At 38.6% G+C, this 16,110-nt stretch overlaps 1 protein-coding gene across 3 annotated transcripts in view; it reads left to right on the forward strand.

The window, feature by feature from the left end:
• Positions 1-4,391, forward strand: part of LOC127620180 (fibronectin type III domain-containing protein 5) — a 41,030-nt gene extending 36,639 nt beyond the window's left edge. For all 3 annotated transcript variants that reach the window (XM_052093304.1, XM_052093306.1, XM_052093307.1), the window contains one exon: positions 2,421-4,391. The gene's annotated coding sequence lies outside the window, so the exon portion shown is untranslated. The remainder of the gene's footprint in view (positions 1-2,420) is intronic.
• Positions 4,392-16,110: the final 11,719 nt, after the last annotated feature.

The raw sequence follows: 16,110 nt of genomic DNA on the forward strand, positions 1-16,110 counted from the left end.
TTTGGGACATCCAGCCTGAACTGGGGAGGTATTTGGCACTGTTTGGACAGTATTGATATGTGGGAATGCACACTTTAGTGTGGACATGTGAACCCTTAGTGACACAGGCAGAAAATTACTCTTTTCGTGATTTCTGTGTGTCGCCGTAAAAACGGCGTTTGATTGCAGGTGAGCGAGTTTTATGACTGGCCCATTGACTGCTGTATAGACATTTCCAGCCGCCTGTAAGGGGACTGGGTAATGTTTTAGATGTTTGAGAGAGAGCGGTCCGGCTTTTGTGAGACACGTACTCTCTCTTTTTCTTCCTGTTGCTAGGAAGACTTACGAGGCTCCATGTTCAGAGTGATTCTGGGCCGAGGACCTCGTTGCTCGTCGCGGCTTTCTTCGGCCAGCGAACGCGAGCGGTGTCGAGCGTCCTTTTCAGGTCTGCTCTTCGGCTGGGAGACGGGCGGCTCTGCCCTGGCTCGCTGCTGCTGCTGGGGCGGTTTCTGAGACGAGCTGGAGCGCTTGGGCAGGAAGTGATGCATAGCTTGCGAATCCTTCCGAGCCTCAGTGAAGCGCTCAGTGAATTCTCTCACCGCCGGTCCGAACAGGCCGCTTGGAGTGACAGGCGCGTCAAGAAATGGTGCCTTATCCGCGTCCTTCATCTCCGTTAGCGTTAGCCACAGATGGCGCTCAAGGACGGTCAAATTAGCCATGGCCCGGCCGATGGATTGGGCGGTGGCCTTTGTGGCTCGCAGGGCTACGTCCGTAGCGCTGCGCAGGTCCTTGAAAGCCTCGGGTTCAGGTCCAGACTCGCCCATGGTGCGGAGGAGTTTGGCCTGAAACATTTGTAGGACCGCCAGTCGAGCCCGAGGTCTTCCACGGCTTTTGACAGGATACGGACGATTTCCGAGTCCATGCTGGTGCCCGCGCTCGTGTCCACTGATGTCGATGGCGCGGGGTCGAACGAGCCCGGCCAGTCGTCGGATGCAGCGTCAAGAGAGAGGCTGTCATCCTTTCCATCGTCGTCCCCTGATGTGCCGAACGAGACGAGACCCACCGCCTTGTTGGAGGGGTGCAGGTCTGCTCTCGTGAAATGGACTGGCGGCGGGGAGATTTCTGGTAGCGGTGATGCACGCGGGGACTGGGCCGGCGTGACGTCACCGAAGTCGGCGTGCTCTGGCAGCCTCTGTGAGCGGCGCTTTTTCTTGCGCGGCTCGAACGGAGGTGGCAGCACGGTGGAAGCCGGCTCGTTTGCAGTGAAAACGGCAAAGCGAGCGCGCAGCTCGGCGAGGCCCAAGGAGTCGCATTCGGGGCATCCGCCCTGAATGAGTGCAGCTTCTGCGTGGTCCAGACCCAGGCAGCGAGTGCAGATGATGTGCCGATCTCCGTCGTGAAGAGGGCCTCTGCACGAGGCGCAGGCTGAAGGCATTTGAAACAACGCCTTGGAAAATTACTCTTTTACTTTTAAAAGCGAGCGCTTGCAGTAAAGGATATGCGATGCGCGCCGGATGGCGTAGCAGAAGGCTTCGAAGGCGGCTGAAGGCGCCGGAGTCCTCTTAGCAGTCCCGCTGTAAGCTTGTCAACAGCGGCGAAAGACTCCAACAATCCGGAGGATCCAGCGAAGAGAAGGTCTTCGCTGAAGGAGATTAAATCTAAAGAAACTCGCATGACGGGGTGCCCATTATATAGCCTGCCTATGCTAATTTCGGCAGGCTCTGAGCGCGCGACGCGAGGCACGCGCCCATTGGTCGCGCGTTCAGAGTCGCCCCGTCATTGGTTCGAGCAGTTGCCGCGGCACAGCCGATGACCGAGCTGCCTCACTCATCGCTGTCTGCTGTGCAGCTGCAATGCGTTTTACATAAAGACTTCAATATTTCTCGAGAAACTGAGTTTTCCCATAGCGTAAGCTACTTACGCAATAGGAGAGACCTCTCGATAGGGAAACACTGCAATGGCATTAACCTTAAAAAAAAAATTCTATTTGGGAGAACATTTAACTCTCTTTTAGAGCCACACAGTGGACATTTAACCTTGGAAGTGCCGCAATACGTGTAAAAAGCCATGTAATATAATCTAGCAAAAATCACATAATTTATGACCTCAGATTGATGTTTTTTGAAGTAAATTCCAATTGACATTTCCCTTGATATGTCCGCAATCTTAAATTAACTTTTGCAGTCAGGTTTCGTGATCCAGCCTTTTGTCCAAAACAAAATAACTTGGAAGGGAGGATAATTAAACTACCCATCTATTGGAACCAGGACACATATGACACCTTAAAATGCTGACTACAGAGGCAGCTCGCTAGGTTTAGCACTTCATTTACACAGGACCAAAGTCTAAAAGCTTTTGCTGCCTTGCAAGCACTGATGTTTCCTTCGGGATATGCAAATACATTTTCTTTCAACTCTCTTTTTGTTTTGTCTTCCCAAAAGTGCTCTGAGACAAAACAAGTAAGCCATCAAATAACAAAGTCATGAAGCCCACCTTTCATCTCCAATCAAACAACCTTTTAGGACTCCCATCATCCAACATGAACTCTTTGGTGCTTGTGTGTTTTGGACATTGACACAAACTTGAGGACAAAGTGGACAAATTAACTCCAGAGCTGCCACACTGGAAGTTTTAGATGTTTTAAAGCGAGTCATTGCGTTTCGATCCACAGCTCCAGCCTTGAAAGGGTACCTCAGCTAAAGGACTGAAACTCCACTGTGAGGTGGAAGACCAGAGGCAACTTGCCAACAGGAGTGTCTTTGGCTCATGTGTAGCTTCACAGAGATAAGGAGAATCCTGTCACCCCAATGTGGCATGTCCTACATAAAGGAGAATGGTGTGTTTTGGGGAAAAGAAAAAGGGGGTGCTTTTCTGAGCTCACCACCGTAATCAGCTCTGAAACAGGATCAGGACCATCATTGAACCTCTGTCACTGACAGGGATCACAATACTACATTTCACTCCACTATCTTTCCATCTGTTTCATACCTTCTCTATTTACCCCTTATCACTTTCTCATTTATTTGGTTCCCAATTTCACCACACCTCCAGTTTTGATTTCTTTTCACTAGGTGGTTCTTCAAAATATTATGCACAGTGTTGGGTGTAACGTGATTACAAAGTTATTATTTACTGTTATCTAAATACTTTTAAGTCAAAAAGTAGTGGAAAGAATTTCAACATTTAAAATTCTTGTAATCAGATTACATGTACTTTCAATTATGTTACAATTACATTACTGTACATATGTAACCCATTTCTAAAATAATATTTACGTGTTATACATTAAAAACATAATTATGTTAATATGCACATCGTTTGTGTTCCTGTGACCGTGTGGTGCTGACTCTATTGCAGTAGACAAGGAGGACAAATAAAAACATTAAATATTTTGAATTCCTTGAGCGAAAAAAAAAAAATTACACTTTTCTGTGAAAAGTGTTAGGGGTTTTAGAAATTAACGTAAAGTAGTTAGTAATGTGATTATTTTTCCATGAAGTAATGAGTAGTGTATCCATCCATCCATCGTCAACCGCTTATCCTGTGTACAGGGTCGCGGGATGAGTAGTGTAATCTGATTATAATATTAAAGAATAGTAATTCATACTGGATTCAAATTTTGAGTAATTTACCACCCAACACTGGTTATGCAGTCCCTTCCCGTTTTAATCCAATATCCAGCCAATGAGAAACCGCCCAGACACTTGTGTTGTTAATTGGTGCAGTGGAATCTTTCTTCAAAGCACTCTCGCTCTCAGGGCATTCTGGAAAACACTAACAGAACAAACGATGGACCACGCTGGCCGCGTCTCATTTACTCACCTGTGGCCAAATCACACTGCTCAGACTGAACTGCAAACTCATTGGATGATGAAGATCTTCATATTATAATAGTGATAGAAAATGTGTTTAATCGCTTGTGTGTCTCAAGTAATTCAACCGCTTGCTGTCTCTACTGAGCACATTACTGTACAGTGATGGTTCTAGTCCTCATATTACATTCATTTGCTTATTCTTTATGAGTATGACTATTCTATTTATCGCTTTAATGTGTTGCTACAAAGTAGAGTCGGGTGCCTTTTTCTACTGGGTTTTCTTTTTGCCATACTTCCCCTCTAAAAACCTTAATCTTACAAGTCAACATGAAATCAAAATCAACCCCATTTACTTTCTTAAAACCTGGTCTTATCATGAACAATTAATCGGTTAAGTTATTTCAAAGAATAACAAATTGTTTTTTCATAATTTTTCCTCGATATTTAATAAACTGCTTCTAAAATGACTTTCCTTTTCAGCTGACTTTACAAACCATATCTTTTTTTCAACTCATCCCCATAAGCCACCTGTCATATAGAGACTACCTTTCATGTTCCAATCAATTGTTCACAAATAAAATCAAGTTCAAAGTTGACACGTAGCATTTTAAGTGAAATTAATAATAATGGTAACACTTTACAATAAGGTTATATTCTTTACATTAATTATCTATACATTTTCTAAAGTTGATCAATACATTTACAGCACTAATTAATCTTGGATAATGTTATTTTCAAAATAAACAACCACTTTTTGTATTGAACACATGTTGTTTATGTAAACATTTGTTAATGCATTATGGACTAACAATAATTATCAATTGTATTTGAATTCATTAACATAACCAAGATTCATAAAATAATTAAATAGTGTATAAAATATATTATTAATTTTTAGTTTATAAAACCTAATGCATTCACTATGTTAACAAACAGAAAATAAAAATGTATTGTAAAGAGTTACCATAATAATAATAAACTCATAATGAATTGTATGTTTTTTTTATTGCTGTAGTCTAATAATTATTTAGTTACTATTGTGTCAAAAGGCAGAAGTAAAATTATAATCAAAAATCAGTTTTTGTGGAATCAGATTATCAGTTACATATACTAAAACAAAAATAATCTTTAGTGGTCATAAAAATCAATATCAGGTGATCTCAGATACCAGTGTTCACAATCCAATCAATTCCTTACACTTAAAATCAAGTCCTGCATTGCAATCGTCAGACATTCGTGCCATTGGGAGGTAAAATGGGTTGTTCTGAGTACGCACATTTAATTTTTGACAGTTTAAGCACACTGTACGTTAAATCAGGGGGAATGGTTTGACAGCAAACTGTCTTGTCAGATGAGTTTGTCCATTAGAATGCTGCTGTGAATGGGAATACTGTCCTTAACAGCTATACTCTAGGGCAAACTGAATTAGTTCCCATGTATCAAGAAAAAAGAATTGGGGGAATGCAGGGACATTTGGGACTCTTCATGATCTGAGTTCAATACATTAGCCTTGGTGACACTGCAACAGCCCGACTTTAATGAGGTGACAGACCGTGCGCATATCTCAAGGACGTGTATAATACTGTTAAAGTATTTTATCATAAGAATAAAGTCTCTCCCATTAATCTTAAAACCAACCTATATAAGTACACAATGAACAGTGGAATTGAAATAGAGCCGTCTCAGTATTCAAAACATCTCCAAGACATCAACACCGTGTAAAAGCAGAGGTAATACCTCTAATTCCTTTAAATAAAAAGGACTGTAACGTGTGCTTGAGGATTTGAGATTTGTGGTCAGGGGCCGGTTGCACCAGTTATACGAACATTACAACTTAGCCTAGTTGTGTTGTAAATGGGCACTAAATATTTGAGCGTTGCACCATTAAACTTAGTTAGAACTTAACCCTACTTATAAACTAAATATTTATGGAAGCCTCCGACCAGGAATTATGGATGTAATAAAAAAACAGACTCACTTAATGACATCAATGAGCTCATGTTTTGCGTGACATGCATCAATCATTTAGACAAAAATGATGATGTTCGCATTCACACTCGTTTACATTTATGGGAGAAAACATTATGTAAAAAATGTACTTCTTCAGCATGAAACCATTCTAACGGTGCACTTTCCTGTGTATGCCGCCCAGTGTCAAGTTTCAACATATACAATATATTTATATTATATATATATATATTATATTAAGATATTAAAATAAATAAATGTCTGCTTTTTCAGCCTGTTTTATAAGAAATTATTGATTTATTGTCCCTTATTAATTTTAGAAACAGAATTAAATATTGTTATTTACATAAGCTAAATTAAATCTTGTTTTATTACGCATCGTATTTTAATGGGAATATAATTTATTACAGCTGACAGTTAAGTGAGCAAACAAGGTTTGAACATCAACCATAATAAGATCAAACGGAAATTCATGGCTTTTTAACACTTCTGTGTACAAATTTGAAGGCTGCTGATTGGATCAATACAGGTAACGTCATATTATGCATTACTTAATCGAGAGTTTACGACCTACTAGTTAAGTCTTGCCTTAAGAACAAGTGGTGCAGTAAAATTTAGCACCGACTTAGTTACAAACTAACCAGTAGAAACTAAGCCATTAGTGTGAACTTTACCTCATAACTTACGTGAGAACTTGCGCACAGCTGGTGCAACCCTACCCAGGTTAGGTGGCCGCTTGTATTCAGAAGTCCTTGTTTATGGGGCTTTTCCACTGCACGGTACAACTCGACTCAGCTTGCTTTTTTGGGGTTTTCCACTGTGGATAGTACCTGGTACCTGATACTTTTTTTAGTACCACCTCGGTCGAGGTTCCAAGCAAGCCTAGCCGATACTAAATGTGACGTCAAAATCCTGCAGATCACTGATTGGTCAGAGAGAATCGTGAATCGTGAAAAACTATTTTTGCTGTGTGCAAAACCACGCCGTGGTCAATAAACAAGGCTCGTTGGCATTGAGCGAAACGAAAATTTCTCTCTGGAAATGTTTCAGCTTTTGGCCGCACACGGCTACAACCGGACCTACCAACAGTGTAGGGAAAACTGTCTACAGAACCATCAAGGAAAAGTGGAAGTGGTTCGAACAAATGGAAGCTATCTAAACGGCGAGCAATGGGAGGGAGAGTGCCTTGGACTCAGCCACGATGGAGGATGGTATGTTTTGCATTTTGTTAACTCTATATTCTGATTGAAAGCTTCACTTTATTTAGTTGTCCAGCTACTGGAAGCTTGCTTCTAAAACAACCAGGCCAATTTAACTGTTACACTTGTGTAAAATCACAATGCAACAACTGCTTTATGCAGCAAAATTAGCTAGTAGACTAGTCAGACTATAATCCCACCCATGTTGATGTGGTACTAAACTGCAGTGGAAATGCAAGCTCTGAAAAGTAAAGCGAGTCGAGTTGAGTTGAAGCGAGTCGAACATAACGTGCACTGGAAAAGTGCCATTAGATGGATTGCACTGTTACTCAACCGCAGAGCCGCATTAAGGTTCTGTATCAGTTGCCAGACCGTTATTATTTGAACTTGTGTTAGACCAGGGAATAACATCCTTTTTTATTTTTATTTTGTTACAATTAAATATTTTACAATTTTGACAATTCTTGTCCATTTTTAATTGTCTTTTCCTTGTTAATGCCGTTTTTTCCACTGTGCCGACCCTCTCCCCTAAATCCACATTTTTGAGTACTCTCCTGAAAATGATTATTTTTTTATTTGTATTTTTCTAATTTAATTCTGTTATTATAAGCATCACAGTTTTAGGAAAAATTTGTGGAAAACCCAATTATTCATGTTATACAGGCAAGATGTATGGATGTTCCACATTGGATCTTGTGTGCTTCTTCAAAGCAAGAAAACATGACCTGTTAAGACTGATTTTAGTGATATACAAATTGTGGAATCCTAAATATTTGTAATTCTTTTTGTCATACATTTTTCAATATCCTGAACATGTATTTCCATGTTTGATTTAGATTTGGAATCAGACTCCCCACTTTGTGTGTTTGTGTTTGCTTGTTTCCCTTAATAGGCTAATGCATTTAGTCCCTATCATTGTGGTTTAAAATATGTGAATATGAATTTAAAATCTCAAACACAGATAGTGTTTGTTTTTATTTGCATCGTGTTTTTTTTTTTTAAGTGAAAATCTACAATTAAGGCTGAATGTGCTCAACCTGCAACTGACGCAAAGTGGATGCGTTTACAGCAGCCTATCACCAGCTTGTGATGCGACAATACTTGGCAAGTGCTGTGCTCGTCTGTTGATGAGTGTGTCTTTTGATTAGTCCCGTCACACTTTTATAGTTTGGCATCTCATTCAGACATAACTACATAAACATGCTACGTGATCACAAAGAGGGATTACATCAAGAGGTGGATGGGCATGCAAATGCGTTAGGGACTTCATCTAATAAAATCCATACTCCTCTCTCTCATATTGCTCGCATGCCAGTAATTACCCCTCTGCTTGTCAGCTGCTGTTGCGCAGTGTCTCTGCATCCTTATCAGAGTTTCAGCTGAAAGCTTTATATGCGCTCCTCCTGCAATGTTCGAAGGTGGATAATATGGTGGCGGTGGATGTCGCGAATGGGGCCCCCTGTGAGTTGGGGGCGCTGTTCTTAAGCCCAGGTTAGCGGCCCAGATTAACCGTGTTGAAAGCAACCTGAAGTAATCTCAGCAAAATCTAACATACTGCATTGGTAACCATTAGCTCCTCATCTCTATCACCATGGTGACAGCCTAACGGACTATCCTCTCATTCCGCAGCCATCTAAGTCATCATCTGCACCCTCATTTTTCATTCTTATCAGCAGAGGAAAGCGTATATTTCTTCTTTAATGACTGCTAATTAACCTTGGGCATGGGGGAGAGAGCAGGCAGACCGCTGGGTGAAAAATGGCTGCTATCAATATTCTGTCTGAGCAACTTACGTAAAAGAACAGAAGGCAAGGAAGGAGGTTGGGTCTGAGTACTGGCTTGTACCAGAGAGGACCAGCATTGTGTTTTCTATTCTGTGTTAACTGGAAGCACTTCCAATTGAATGAGAAATAGACACAAGTACCACATTGATATGAGTTTGGAATGGAATACTAGCATACATCATATACTGCACACTAGGCCTATTTTTTAAGAAAATTATATTCTAAGCAGTAGGTATGCAATGATGTTTCTAACGTTAGTACGTTATACCATTGTCGTATGACTGAATTGCATTTCATGCTTAATTCAGCAACCGGTATCTAGATATCTCAGAAATGTTGTTTTTGTGTTTCAGTATCTCAATTACAAGCCTGATCAAATAATATTAAATAATATTATTATTTGAAATGAATTTGAAAATTTCAGAATGTATTATGTGCTTAATTGTCATGAAAATAATATCACAATGCAAAATATTTTGAAATGTTTTTTGCAAAACATCTTTTTTAATGGTCTCACTTTATATTATTTAACTGCTATGTACTTACAATAAAATACGTACAATACATGTATTTATTGTGTAATGCATGTTGTTTTGCAAAATTCTCAAAAGGTTCACATTTTCTGCTGCTAATGTTCAGGTACGGTTAGGGTTTAGGGTAAGGGTAAAGGTTGTGTTAGGTTTAGTATTAGGGGTAAGGTTAACAATGTAACTACTGATGTAAATAAATGCAGGTACTTTAAATGTAAGTGCGATGCTACAACACGTATGGATGTACATCATAAGTACAATGTATAAAATGTATAAAGTACATAGTAGTTAAAGACACCTTATATAAAGTGGGTCCAAAAAATTATTCTGATTTTGGGGTGAAATGTGACCTGGAAATATTTTTGTGAGATTCACCAACGCAGAACTACTTAAACTTGGCATACTGTACACCATGTACAGTGCATACTGAATACTGCAGAAATAGTAAAAGTAGTATGGTAGTATGCCATTCCAAACATAATCTAAAAATCTGCTAATATATTGCCCTCAAAAGTTGAAGCCAGCAGTCGACCCTTATTAAAGAGCATAATGCAATCAGGATCCCAATTTCACATTTCAAAATGAGCAATGTACTCCCCTCCCGCAATCCAAGCTTATCCTATTTTTCAGTAATTTCAAAGTGAAATCTCCAAGAGAAAGAGATAAATGTCTGGATTTCAGAGACGCTGCTCATTTGCTACTTATTGAAGAGCATAATTCTCCTCTTAGTGGCACTTGGGATGGCTTTTGTAAGCCACACAGTTGGAGAGATTTAGGAAATGTGTAATCACATTTTGTGCTCTCGCACTTGTGTCATCTGTTAGAAAGTGCTGGACGGGTTTCTGATGCTTGTTTTATGATGTAGACTAAAACAGACATGAACATGGTTAGCTGAACTTATTTGAAGAAAAGCAGGTACCAAAGGTAGTCAAAAACTATGTCTAAATGCTAAAAAGAGCTTAATATTTTCTCTCATTGTGGAGTAGAAAAGTTAAATAATGCCTGGCAAACATAAACAATATTGTGAATTTTTTGAAGTCTTATTAAGATGTATCAAACATTAGCATGCTCATTCATGGAAAACTAAGGAAACTAAAGTTGCAGTGGTGGCTCAGTGGTTGAGGCTCAGGGTTACTGACCAGAAGGTCAGGGGTTCAAGCCCCAGCACAACCAAGATGCCACAATTGTATCCTTGAGCAAGGCACTTAACTCCAGGTTGCTCCAGGGAGATTGTCCCTGTAATAAGTGCACTGTAAGTCACTTTGGATAAAAGTGTCTGCCAAATGTAAATGAAAAGTAATGATCCAAGATATGTTGCTGGTTCAAAACTTAAGACAGGATTTCTCCCATTTTGGAGTTAAAAGCATAAGAATATAATCACCATCAGGATTTACTAGCCAACAAATATAAATTAGATATTTATTTGGAGTATTATCAAGACCTATCAATCATTAGATTGAAGTTACTTAAAGATGCACTCAGTAATTTCTTCCACATTAAGAACTATTAATAGGCTGTAAAAATCAAAGTAATATGTTACTGTAATCAAATTAATTTCAAGTAAAAAAGTAGTGTAGCACATTACATTTTAAATTCTTGTAAGAAGATTAGTTACTGACTTTCAAGTAAGGTAATTCGTGTTAAGTACATTAAGTTGATCTGTAAATTATATTCACTATAACTACACATAATATGATGCTTTACTTTGTGAATTTCATAGGTTTTTTTTTATGTACAGTAATGTCAAATCAGATGATTGCAACACGCTCCAAACTGCATATTACAATCATCTGATTTGAAAAAACAAGGAAATTTACAAGGAAAACCTTAATATACTGTGTAGTTGTAGTGCTTTCAATATAGCAATGGGTGAATATGGGTGAATATATATCATTTACAAATGATTCCTTTTTGCTTTTATTAGCATTTTTCATACTTTCCAAACTTTTTCGGAATTGGGGTTGAATATGAAGTGTCGCCTCATGGCACCAACATATTAAGATCACATGACCAGCTGAATATTACTTGCTTATTATTGGACACTTTCGTTCACCGAATACATATTAATTGTGGCTTATTGTGAATAACTTGTTTTTACACTTTTGAGGGATGCTACACACAAGCCATTAGGTTTCAGTAAGTCCAAATGTCTGAGGCATCGGCCAGTGCAACAAAAAATGAATGAGTGCACCTTTAAGACGCTTTAAGTTTATATTTAAATAATCAAAAGAATGTATCTTTGAGAAATTATCAGTCTAGTATAATCCAACATCTATCACTCACAGTTTTAAAACTAAATACAGAATAGGCCCCATACCATGATGAGGAACAATCAGCCTCGGATACAATGGTACAGTTTGTGTATGCTTTTGTGAAACTATGCATTGGCATGTGAATGGACATAATGTATGTATTGACAGTCTGTGTGAAATATACATGCTCAGATTTCATGCTTTAACTCAGCCAACTGCATACAGATATACAAAAAATGCATTAAGGTTAAAATTAAGGTGTCCAGGTTATAATTATGATACATTGTTGGAGTGTTTCCAATTAAAAATACTTTTACATAGTTCTGTGTTGTGGCAACTTAGCATCCAGTAAAGCAGCCTGATAGTCTACTGAAGGCAAAGCGACGAGATCATGCCTTAAAGAACCCCCAAACTAGAGAGACGAAACTATAGTAGACAAGATGACTTGAGTTAGTGTGGTCATGACAATATCATTTGCTCCACCTATTTGCTATAACGCATGGATTTCAAAACAGATGGAATGGTTTATGTAATCCATCAAATCTATGTTAACTGTTGTTCTTGAACAATGCTTCATGAGGGCTAGCATGTTTCTGCTATTCTACACAGAATTATACAGTTTATATGGGCATAAATATATAAATGTCTAATTATGTACAACCACAAAAAATAAAGGGTCATGTATTTTCAAACATGTGTATGATTCTTTTTTTTAATTTTTTTTATTCAACTCTAGTGGTCTGATTGGCAATACTGTTCAGAAATGTATATATGGACTATAATGGACTATACAGTGGCCCCAAAGGTATTTGGACACCTATACCAAACTTAATGTATGAATTTCATTACATTACAAACTATCAACACAAGTGGCTTCAGTAAACCAATGGTTTGTGCACCGTGTTCATGTTAACCAATAAAACACTGTCTGTTGCATCAAATTATCTAATCATGGAGTCCCTCCAAACTCTGTTTCTTCAGTAAAACATAAATAAGCTGACACCACAGACTAATGAAATAATGCATGACTGAGTGTATTTAAAAAAGCCTTTATGCTAATTGAATCAAATTTGCTACACACCGGGGGCCTGTGTAGCTCAGCAAGTAAAGACGCTGACTACCACACTTCGAGTCGCAGTTCAGATCCAGGGCATGCTGAGTGACTCCAGTTAGGCTTCCTAAGCAACCAATTGGCCCGGTTGCTAGGGTTGGTAGAGTCACGTTAGGTTAACCTAATGTGGTTCTCGCTCTTGGTGGGGCATGCGGTGAGTTGTGCGTGGATGCCGCGGAGAATAGAGTGAAGCCTCCACATGCATTAGGTCTCTGCGGTAATTGGCTCAACAAGCCACCTGATAAGATGTGCAGATTGACTGTCTCAGACGTGGAAGCAACTGAGATTCCACCCTATTCCACCCACCATCCGGATTGAGGCGAGTCACTACATCACTATGAGGACCTAGAGCACATTGGGAATTGAACATACGAAATTGGGAAGAAAAGGTGAGGAAAACAAAAATGTGTTATGCACCACAGCTACAACTAACACATTAAAGGTCTACATAAAACTAGCTTAATGAAAATAAATATATTTATTTTTATAGACATCTGGGGTCAGAACTATTTATCTGAGTTAAACACACACAAAGGAACACAGATTGAAATAATACAAACTCACTGTGACTGCTCTCTGCAATTATCTATAATTCCCTGCTCTTGAGTTTCTGTGGTAAAAAATAAATATAAATCAATGGGGTACAGAATCTCAACCAACTCTCCATGATCAAAGCCATCAATCGTATTCAACCTTGCCACATTTGGGGTGTAAAATCCCATCAGCCATCCACTGACAGTGGCCTCATGGCTGTGTGCCCTTTAGGTTTAATCTATTTATTTATTTTTTGCTGGGAAGTGTATACTTCAGTTGTTCTGAGCTAGAGACCACTGTAAAATCAATGCACACAATTTCACACTATACACTTATATATAGATTGGAGAGGAAAAGTTTTGGAATATATATATATATATGAAATTAGGTAGAAATATAATGGGTGAATCTTGCAAAGAAATGCCCATGTCATAATTCACCCTAAAATCGAAAGAATTGTGAAATTATATTTTACATAATGAAAATTATGCCATTTTTTTAGGACTGTTCAGATTTGTTTGCGTTACTTTAATAACAATTAAGCAAAATATTCCACATAATTCTGGTTATTTTAACATATGAAAAAAAAAGATCTCATTCTCGTCACTATATCTGTCCACACACACAAAATTATTAAAATAAGTAAATATAATCAGTAAAAATTACATTCAGTAATAAATACCACCAGGATGTACACTTCCAAGTGCCAAAAATGGAACTAAAGTTGAATGCTTGCACTATTTGTTTTGTTTTTTTAATGATTTAAAAAAAAAAATATTCTAATTTTCTCTGCCTGCTAAAATCGGTCTCTGCTTTCTGAAATTTCTGAACTGCTTTCCTGTGGCTGAAACTGGAACTACAGTTGAATGCTTGCACACATTTGCCAGACGCACTGTGCATTTTCTTAATGGCATACTATGCAATTTTTATTTGTCTGCTAAAATGCTTTCTCTGCTTTCTGAAATTTCTGATCCGCTCTCTAGTGGCTGAAACTGGAATTACAGTCGAATGCTTGCGCATATTTGTGCTATGTACTATGCATTTTTTTTAATGACGAATTATGCATTTTTTATCTGCTAAAATCTCTCTTCTTACTGAAAATTTCGACCCTCACATTTACACACATAATTGTTATTAATACAATTATTATTTAATTACTTATTTTTAAACACGATAAACAATTGTATTTTATCTAATTACACAATGATGATTCATCGACATTATAGACATTACAGTTTTATCATGTGTTAATGTCTGATCTTCTGTAACGCTGTTTTGAAACTATGTGTGTTGTGAAAGGCGCTATACAAATAAAATTGACTTGACTTGACACAACGCACTATGCATTTTTTTAATGATGCACTATGCAATTTTTTTGTTGTCTCCTATAACTGTTCTGAAATTTCAAAACTGCTTTCCTGTGGCTGAAACTGGAACTACTGTTGAATGCTTGCACACATTTGCGAGATGCACTGCGCATTTTATTTTAATGGCATACTATGCAATTTTTTTGGTCCGCTAAAATCGGTCTCCGCTTTCTGAAATTTCTGAATCGCTCTGCAGTGGCTGAACGATAACTACAGTCGAACGCTTGCACACCGTTGCATGATGTACTATGTAAAATTGTTCTCTGCTCTCTGAAATTTCTGAACTGGTCCCCAGTAGCCGAACTACAGTTGAATGCTTACACGATGCACTGTGTAAGCACAAAACATGAGTAAACATTATCCATATGTAACCCTTGAGTAGTAATTACATTAATACACTCAAAAGGATGTGACATTAGAGACACATCTTGCAGGGTAGGAGTATTCGCCACATGTTTTTTAACATTACAGTACTGAGAATGCATTATATATGACTTGAAATGAACACTTCATACATTTTCGAGGGCACATTATAGCAGTGCAAATAATGAATGCAAATTAAGTTTGGGAGGGAGAGAGACTTTGGGCAAGAGAATACAGTGTGTTTGTGGAGAGGAACTAGAGATGACCCAGCTTTTCTGAAGCTCAATGCCTCCCACACGTTTTCAGACACGTTTCTGTTGTGATTCTGTGAGCGTGCATGCGTAAGTGTTCGTCAAGGGTTATCTGGAGAACTGCGTCACATGCTTCAACCCACACGCACACCTGTCTTTACACATGTATGCAACAAAAACACACAATCCCACAGACACCGTGCAAGTGGACCAGTCAGGTTCATTTCTATAAGCTTAGCCCCCCTGTATTATTGAAGACCATCTTTTCTCCAAGGAGAGTTTCTGGCTATGATTATTGTAATATATATATATATATATATATATATATATATATTATACAGTACCTTGCAAAAGTATTCAGACCCCTGACCAATTCTCTCATATTACAGAAATACAAATGGTCTATGAAATTTCATTCTGGTTGATATTTTAAAACACTGAAACTAAAAATCAGTTATTGTAAGTTGACATTGTTTTTTTGTTGGGAAATATTTTTTATGAAAAATAAAAAACGGAAATATCTTGCTTGCATAAGTATTCAACCCGAAGTGATGAAGTGATTTTGGCCCATTCTTCTCGGCAGATTTGCTCCAGGTTGTTCAGGTTGGTTGGGCTTGTGGACTGCAATTTTCAAATAGTGCCACAGATCAGGACTTTGAGGGATGGTGTGTCTTGAGGCACAGGAAGTGTTAGGTTTGCGCCATACATAGCGGTTTGAGTTTTGGCCAAAAAGCTCTATCTTTGTCTCATCTGGCCACAAAACCTTCTCCCACATCGCAGCTGGGTCACTCACATGCTTTCAGATGGTACTTTTTGAGTAACAGCTTCTTTCTTGCCACCCTCCCATACAGGCCAGCATTATGCAGTGCTCTTAATATGGTTGACTGGTGCACCATTGCTCCACTCCCAGCCACTGAACTCTGTAGCTCCTTTAAAGTGATTGTTGGCCTCTCAGTG

Source organism: Xyrauchen texanus, chromosome 26 (assembly GCF_025860055.1).
Source record: "Xyrauchen texanus isolate HMW12.3.18 chromosome 26, RBS_HiC_50CHRs, whole genome shotgun sequence".
Lineage (NCBI taxonomy): Eukaryota > Metazoa > Chordata > Actinopteri > Cypriniformes > Catostomidae > Xyrauchen > Xyrauchen texanus.